Genomic DNA, 8,553 nt, shown 5'->3' with positions numbered 1-8,553 from the left:
CTAAGATAGGCCTACAAGGCCCCAATGCCAGCATTTTAGAGAAGTTACATTATCCACCTCAATGAACAGTTGGGTACGTATAATTAGTCAGTAGCAAGAAGCTTCCTGCAGTCATCAAGCTCTGTTTGTTTTGCAAAAATAAAGGAATACCTTTCTATCAACAAAGAGGATGTGCTCTAGCAAAACACCTTTTATTGACAGAAATCTGGCAAATGAATGCAGAAAGAATACAGGCAGCCTTGCAATGTAAAAAATTATTAAAATCATCCATTTATCTAGCTAGCTAATGAATATTTATTGCTTGCTTACCCTTTCTGGTACTTAGAATTAGTTGCTGAAGAAGTTGCTGTTGAGGGAACACAGGCTTTTCCAAACCCAGAAGTTTTAGGACGGAAAGGGCAGCTCTTTTAAGGGGGCTCCTCAAGGTAGTGAGGATGCTTGGGGGTATAGAGTGAGAAGTCCATCTAGAAGTCCAAATGTGATCATTCCCAAATGCAAATATAATAATATTACCTCTCTGCTCAAAGCCCACCAATGGCTCGTCCTGAACTGTAGGTTAACTTTCAAAGGTAGGAATTTAGCAAGCAGGGCCTTTGGTGCCTGTCATAACTTATCTGCTGTCTCCTCCTTCCCTTCCCCACCTCCACTTACCCGTAGCACATCCACGCCCTTTGACCCATCCAAACTGATATAGTTTGGTTCTCTGCATGAATCCTGCTGTTTTATATTTCTGGGACTTGGTGCATTCAGTTCCTCTGCCCCAAATATTTTCTGATCCCTTTGGGTAATTAAAGATCACTTACCCCTTAGAAGTCCAGTCTGGCTTGCCTGTGAGGAGTCTTCCAGGGCAGGAGTCAGGTATATGCCTCTCCTCTGATCCCTGAGAAGGGCATGCTTCTCTGTCCTACGACTTAGAAACTATCATTTTCTGTTTTCCCCCTGGATTATGAGTTCCCTGAGGGAATTAACCATGTTTTGGTCAACTTTTAATCACTAAGCCTGGTAAAATGTTTGGAACAGAGTAAGTCTTTGTTAAATATTTGTGGAATTAATACATTTAAAAATCAACAATAGACCAATAAATAATACATCTATTTTAGAAAGTTAACATATTAAAATCTAAGGAAAACTGGTTCTGACAATATACAATGGTTGTGTACATGCTATCATTGGGGGCAGCTGGGTGAAGGTTATATGAGAACACTTTGTGCTATTTTTGCAATTTCTTGTGAGTCTTAAAACATTCAAAATATACAGTATTTTTTTAAATCTAAGCAAAAGCGTTTTGTGTAGCATTTCTTATAAATTATTCAAAAATCAACATGCTTTAAAAAAATTAAAATCAGTTGTTCTATTTTCTCCCAAAGAGGAATGGATGGTGTCTTCTGAGTCTCTAAGGAAAAGTTAGAAAGCATTTTGGTCATTGTCACCTCCTTCTCTACTCCCATTGCCAGCCATAGGCATTGTAATTTTTTTTTTGTTTTGTCCAGAGACAGCCTGTAATACAAAAAGACTTCTTTCTCTTGTCATCTGAGGACAAAAGCAGGTTTTAAAAATATGTGGACTCTAAAACATGAACATTGTGTTGTACTGTGCAAGCCATTGACAGCAACATCAGTTTGATGCTATATAGAAGAAGGACACATTTGTAGGTTTTCTATTTATCACCCAGTCACCTGGCAGGAGGGCAACATTAGGGTCCCTGACCAAACTTTACTCTCAGTTTATAAAAGGCTTTCTTGGAATATCAGAGGAGGCACTATGGCTCTCTTAGTCTGGAAGGAAGAGGTCAGATTTCATTCTTACATTGTTATGGGCTGGAGTTTATCACACTGTTTTAGTCAGCTTGGGCTGCTATAACAAATACCATAGACTGGGTCACTTAAACAGCAAATTTCTAACAGTTCCAGAGATTGGAAAATCCAAGATCAAGATGTCTGCAGATCAGGTGTCTAGTGAGGGCCTACTTCCTGGTTTGAAAATGGCTGCCTTCCTCCTGTATCCTCACATAGTAGAGAGAGATCATCTGTCACATGACTTCTTATAAGGGCACCAATCCCATTTGTGAGAGCTCTACCTCATGACCTAGTTACCTCCCAAAGGCCTCACCTCCTAATACCATTGCATTGAGGATTAAGATTTCAACATATGAACTTCGGAGAGACACAAACATTCAGTCCATAGCAAACACCTTTCCATCTTTTGTAATGACACATCAAGAATGTACAGAGAGAAACAGGATACAGAGGAAAGCAGAAGGCAACCCTGAAAATGGAAACAAGACCTGTTTAAGGGAGGCATGCTCATCCCCCTTCATGGAGCATTTTACTCATCTTCCCTGGCTAAGTCCTACAAGACCTTTAGGTTATTAACCTCATTCGAGAAGCTCTCCCTGGCTCCCAAGTCCTCCGCTATTCATATAGAGACTGGGTACATGCCTCTCCCTCGTGCTCCACCTGCACCAGGCTCTTTTTCCTCTTATAGGATCTATGACACATATGAATTGTAGTTACTAGCTCACCTGTCTGTCTTCCCCATTCTGGTGTGATTATACACCTTGAGGGCAGGGTCTACATAGTGTATTGCCAATGCTCTCTGTCAAATAAATATCTGTTAAGAAAATTAAGTGTTGTGCTTACAGGTGAGACTCCAGGGACCAGTCTCTTCTAAACCAGCAATTCTATCTGTGATCCTGAATTTTCCTGTTGATTTTATATTTTCCACTGAACTAAAGTGACCTATTTTGTTGGCAATGTGCTATCCAAAATGTGCATTAAACCAATCAAAGTTTAGCTAAAACAAAACAAAACTAAACTAAAAAATCACAATAAACACAGGAGACTTTGAATACTGTATTATTTCACAAGAAGAATACTTACCTATTAGCAATATACAATGAGTTGCCAACCAATCTACTTTCCTGATGACATCAGACAATTATTAGGCATTTTTTCACCTGGGATGTTTCCACTGTTCAATATGAGTTGATAACCTCTGGCACTCTTTGCAATCCATGATTTCCCAAGCTGAGCATAGGCTTGCACTGCTAGTATGTTCTTTATCTCCTTCTTGAAGATGAAAGCTGCTTCTGTGATGTGCACCTACACAGAGCAGATGTTCCAGTTGGCTTTACATAAACAAGCAATTCTCCCAAATCAAGACTTGTTCCCTCCAGTGCAGTTAATTAATCTGTCAGTTAATCAACAAATGTTTATTGAAGAGCAGGCACTATTCCAAGCATTGAGAATATAGCAATAAACAAAAAAAGTGTGTGGGGGGGTGCTGCCTTCAAGGAGCTCACACAATTCAAGGGGTATGATTGTACTGGTTGATGATAAACATAAAAATCATAAGAAATATCCAATGTAATAGAAAAAGGATTTCCTGACTAAAGGAAATAGCAGTTAGGTCTTTGCTTTATTGAGTGTCTGGCTCAGGGCCAGAGAAAGCACTAGTTGTAAGGATTATTATTGTAAAGAATTTGTTGTAATTAAGTAAACCAAGTGCTATTAACTCTGAGCTACAGGGATATGGAAATAGAGAAACTTCTTTGAAATGGCATTGGCAGCTATGGGTTTTTGCCTGTGGGCTGCAACGGGATTTAACATAGAACTGTATTATTTGGCACAAAAGGAATTTTCCTCTTTCTCCTGTTTGTCTCCAAGGAGCAGTATGAGTTATTTAATATATGTAATGAAGTAAAAACTTCACTAGTTGAAAGAAAATTAGGGCACATTTGTTTTTCTGTGTCAGCCTGACTGAAGTAACCCATTAGTGATCAATCCCATCATAGAACCTGATACACACCACATGTGAGAACTTATCACAGAGTCAGAAGGTAGAGCTGGCTGTTTATTGTCAAGTCTCTCTACTTCCTGGTACCATTTGCACAATTTTTGGTTTATCTGGGCACCACCTGTACTATTATTTACGCAATATTTTTTTTAAGTCAACTCACTTTTTTACTTAAAAAGCAAATTTGATGTCACCATTGATAGAAAAACCAATAACTTTGCCATAAATAGAATGCAAACATAGAAACTAATACAGAGCAATACCATGATATATTCTAGCTATACATTGTTGCCTGCTAAAGGCTCTGTTTTTTGAGGTCTCCTTCTTTGTTAAAAAGAGAAATTGGCAACCGCTAGAGAGGTTTCACAGACATTCCAGCCTAAGGCTGGGGCATCTTTGTTGAGGCCATAAGAAGTAATGCCTGAGACCTGAAAGGAATTACCTTTCTCGTTCTGTGATTCTATGTTATTATCATGCCCATACATAAGCTTAAATAACATCCTGTTCTATGAGTGGAAGACTCTCTACACTTTGGAAAACATTGAACTAGATGGTCTTGAGAGTGACTTCCAGCTCTTAAATGGCACAATACTCTGAGACACACCCTCTAATCAGGGGCAGAGAGCAGAGATGACATTTGAAGCCTACCAAAAGTCGGCTAGTGCTTCCACATCTCCCAGCCCTAGCCAACATGTCTCATGCCATTTTCTCTCCTCTACCTGGTAAACACAAATCAACTCACTTCAGCCTGGAAAACTCTCTTTAACAACACAGAAGGATAGAGGAAAACAAAAAAGGAGATCAGTTACAGATCTAGGACAAGTGGAGGAAAATCTTAGCTCCTCAGCTAGAAGCTGAGCTCACATGAGACCTAACATTAGGGTATTTGAAACATCTCTTGTAGAGGCAATGTGATAAACCTTGATGGAACGTTTCACTTTTCATGCTGGTGTTTGGAACCTTACAAAAAATGCTTCCCATCACTTTAGATACCAGTTTATTCCCTGCCATAATTGTTTTTTGTCATTTAGACACATCTTGAGTCCCATATTTATTCTCAGACACATATAAAGTCTACCAAGACACCCCCAGTACTTACCAGTTTGTGAAGAAGGAGAGAAGCACTGAACACGCATTGAATTCTTAATGAAGCTGAGGAGGAAAGTCAGGACCATCATGCTCGGTTATATTTGTAGGTTCTCAATCTATGTTTTTGTCAGTCTTTCTAAGTAGTCTCCTTTTTTGCTTTGTTAAAGCAAGGAACTAGTCATAATTTAACCTAAGTTTAAAAAAATAATAAGCCTTTTAATCCGTTTTCATTGTTTATGAAAGACCAGTTACTTCTGGGTGCTCAATGTCATGGTTTGCCTAAATCATTTCATTAAGACAACACAGAATTTCTATGATTTCAGAGAGGTAACTCCCTCTTGTGGCAAGAGCAGTTTTTGCAGCCAATTCTAGAGCATCTGAGTTCTTCGGTGCTGAAGAGCTTGTTAAGATTTTACAGATGACGTAACTGAAACCTAGGGAGGACTAGTAACATTCAGTGTTTGTATCTGGTTGGTGACTGAGCCAGATCCAGTATCCAGGTCCTCTGTCTCGCAGTCAAGGGCTTTTCCTCTATTTGTTAGAAATTTAATCATACCCTAACTGGTGTGATTTCTTTTCTCAAGGCTCTACTTTCTGGTAGGGATGCCTTTCTCAGTCTGGGCAGGCAACATTCTCCTCCGTGTGAAAGCTGTTTCTTGGTGAGTTTTCTCTGTGAGGCAATTTACCATTTCTCAGAGCTGGACTATAAGCTACATCCCTTGTAGCTGACAGTAGTTTGGCCCATAAGACAAGGATTCCCTTCATCTCTTTGGGAACAGCCACCACCTATCACCACCTGGGTGCTGCTCCTTGTCTAATTGTCTTTCTTCATTTTTTGGCTTGTTGTGATAATGAGTCAGACCAAACACAGTACTGAGGGATACAAAAGGACATACCCACAACCGGGCTTCCTATAAGGGGAAAAGTTTTAAGTGCTAGAAATATAGTAGAGCTCTCTGGAAGCTTACTACTCAACATGTGTTCCGTAGACCACCAGCATTAATATCACCTGGGTATCTCCCAGAAATACAGAACCATCTTGTTAAAAAACACATTCTGATTTGGTAGATCTAAGGGCTGAAATTCTGCATTTCTCACTCGCTCTCAGGTGATGTCCATGCTGCAGGTTTCATGAGCCACGCATCGACATGCAAGGGTCTACAGTAAATTAAGTCACCTACCCAACCCAAACTGCAAAACACAAGTTACAGCCCTGTTTGTTCTGTAACTGGGTACAACTTAAAAGTTGCTTATCAAAGTGAAGGACATTACAAGCCCTTGGACCCCCTAAGCTTGTGAAGAGAGCCTTCACCGACACAGCCTACTAAATTGTGTTCTACTCCACGTAGATTTTAGTCACCAGTGTATAGAGTGAAAGACACCAATTCTTGGATCCCCAAATACACTTCTTATCCTGCCCATGTATCTTACCTCTTAAATCTATCATATAATCTCAAATCTACAAATTAGAAAGTTTTTGCTGAGAATAAGACTCAGGTTCAACAGATTTACACACTCAGCCTCTACTATCAGTGAATAACTCATTAGGTTTCCACGAACCAAAAGATCTATTCCTAACAGGCCTTCCCAGTAGCAGCATACATCAGTCTTTGCCTGCACTGACCATGAGGCAAACAGAAACCAGGAAGTGAGGGCATTGGAAAAAAAATAAAGCAGCATCAGGAAGGGATGCCCATTGAAGGAAGAGGAACCTGATTGGTCCAAAAAATACCCAGATGTCACACAATGATGCTGATGACATCTGAGAAAAGGAGTATTCATAGTTGTTCACAATGACTTTGCTTTGACTGACTTGGAGCATAGAGATACATATTTCTCATACTTATAATTTTTGGATACATTAATTAGGGATCATGGCTTTGTGTTTTCATCTATTATAACCTTCAGAAATGATGAGACTTTTGGAAAATCAACTCTAGTTCAGTTCTGGATTGATTTGTAAATAATCCCCCTTACTTAGCAAAGCAAATAACGAGACTTTTGTCCCCGCTTGAGAAATGCAGATAAGCATGCACTAAGGCGGAGCAGCGTTCCAGTGAAGCCTCCATTACTATCTTAGTTAGATGTTCTTGGATTTGCCTCTGAACTGGAGATTTCCAGGGAGCTGGTTCCCTGGGCCGCACTACACAGGACTACACCTGTGAGGGAGTTAGAAGGATTGGGAAGCAGAGGCCCTTCCAGGAAGAACTGGGTAGAGCAAGTACTGACCTGCAATGCAGTTACAAGGGAGGCTCAGCTGCTCCCACAGGGATGGGCCTGCATAGATGTCACATTGAAGATATGGGACCACGCATTTTTACCTGTGCAGTAGTTGGATAGGGACTGTCCCTGGGGAGGGGTACAACCTTGAGTGAGGAGCTTCTTTGGTTTGAGACAATTTCCAGGCAGGAATCAGGCAGGAAAGGGAGCCTACAGGAGCCAACAGTCTTAGAAAGGATGCTCGGGGAATGACAGCTGTGCTCCTGAAAGGGTGGAGAGGGAATATCTGAGCAGCAGCACACCACAGCATCCACTACAGTGACCAAGTGCAAAATTCTATCTTCTCAGTCTCCAATACTACTGATGTCTTGGGGAGGCTGTCTCTCAGCTCTTGGGGTATTTGTTTAACAAAATAGAATTATCTGGGGCAGCTTTTAAAAAAACTGCCTACCCTGTGATTGAGCTGATTTTAATGTGCAGCCAGGGCTGAAACCTGTAGGCCTAATAGATCAGTTGTTCTTAAACCTGAAGGACACTAATGCGCCTTCACATGTACGTGCAGTGTCTCAGGATTACATGTGGCTGGCATGGGGCAAGACTGCAAGCTGAGAATTCCAGCCACCACCGCTCCAAAGGGATTAATTAGAGATGTCTAAGGTGTTTAGGGGAATGAAGCCGCCAATGTAAACACATATACTACCACTTCGGTCATGCTGCCATCTCCCAGGACTTCACAGATGAGTTTTATTGGCTGGATTTTAAACGTTTAAAGCTTATAGTTTGTTTCTTTTTCTTTATGTAGCTCATAGTTTGTTTCTCTTTCTTCTTATTTTTGGTTCAATGTCTGCCTTTGGGTCCTTGTATAAAGGAGACTTTTATCCACCTAGCTCTTGTAATCCCACCAGTTTTGGCTGAAGTACAGAGGTAGCTAGCCTTTCAGAGCAGAACAAAATATGCATGGAGCTTCGTTCCAATCACATTCCCCCAAACATAACAGTCGTGTGCTGTAAAAATAAAAGGCCCATCGAGGTGGGCCCTACTCTAAGACACGAGCTTTACAAAGTCCATGTTCCTGTGATATGCTTGTATGTGTTCTGTTTTGTGGTTGTGTGTGTATTTATATATTTAAATACATATAAAATATATATGTATTTTGTATTAGGAAAATATTCAAATACACAAATACAAATTTTCAAGTGGAAATGTAGAAAAAATAGTATATTTGACTCTTCCATATTCATTACCTAGCTTAAACAATTGTCAATATGTGGCCAATATTTTTCATTCATATCTATAATCTCTGCCACTACCCCTTCCCTCCCCAAAACGTGGATTCTTTTGAGGCAAATCCCAGGTATATCCTCCCATTCATAAATACTTCAGAAGAGACATGCTTTTTAGTCCCTGTCAATATTGTTAATTTATCAGCACATGTCCTGGATTTGATGT

This window comes from Hipposideros armiger, unplaced genomic scaffold (assembly GCF_001890085.2).
Source record: "Hipposideros armiger isolate ML-2016 unplaced genomic scaffold, ASM189008v1 scaffold_903, whole genome shotgun sequence".
Taxonomy (NCBI): domain Eukaryota; kingdom Metazoa; phylum Chordata; class Mammalia; order Chiroptera; family Hipposideridae; genus Hipposideros; species Hipposideros armiger.
The sequence above is the reverse complement of the archived record's forward strand: the minus strand, read 5'-3'. Positions refer to the sequence as shown.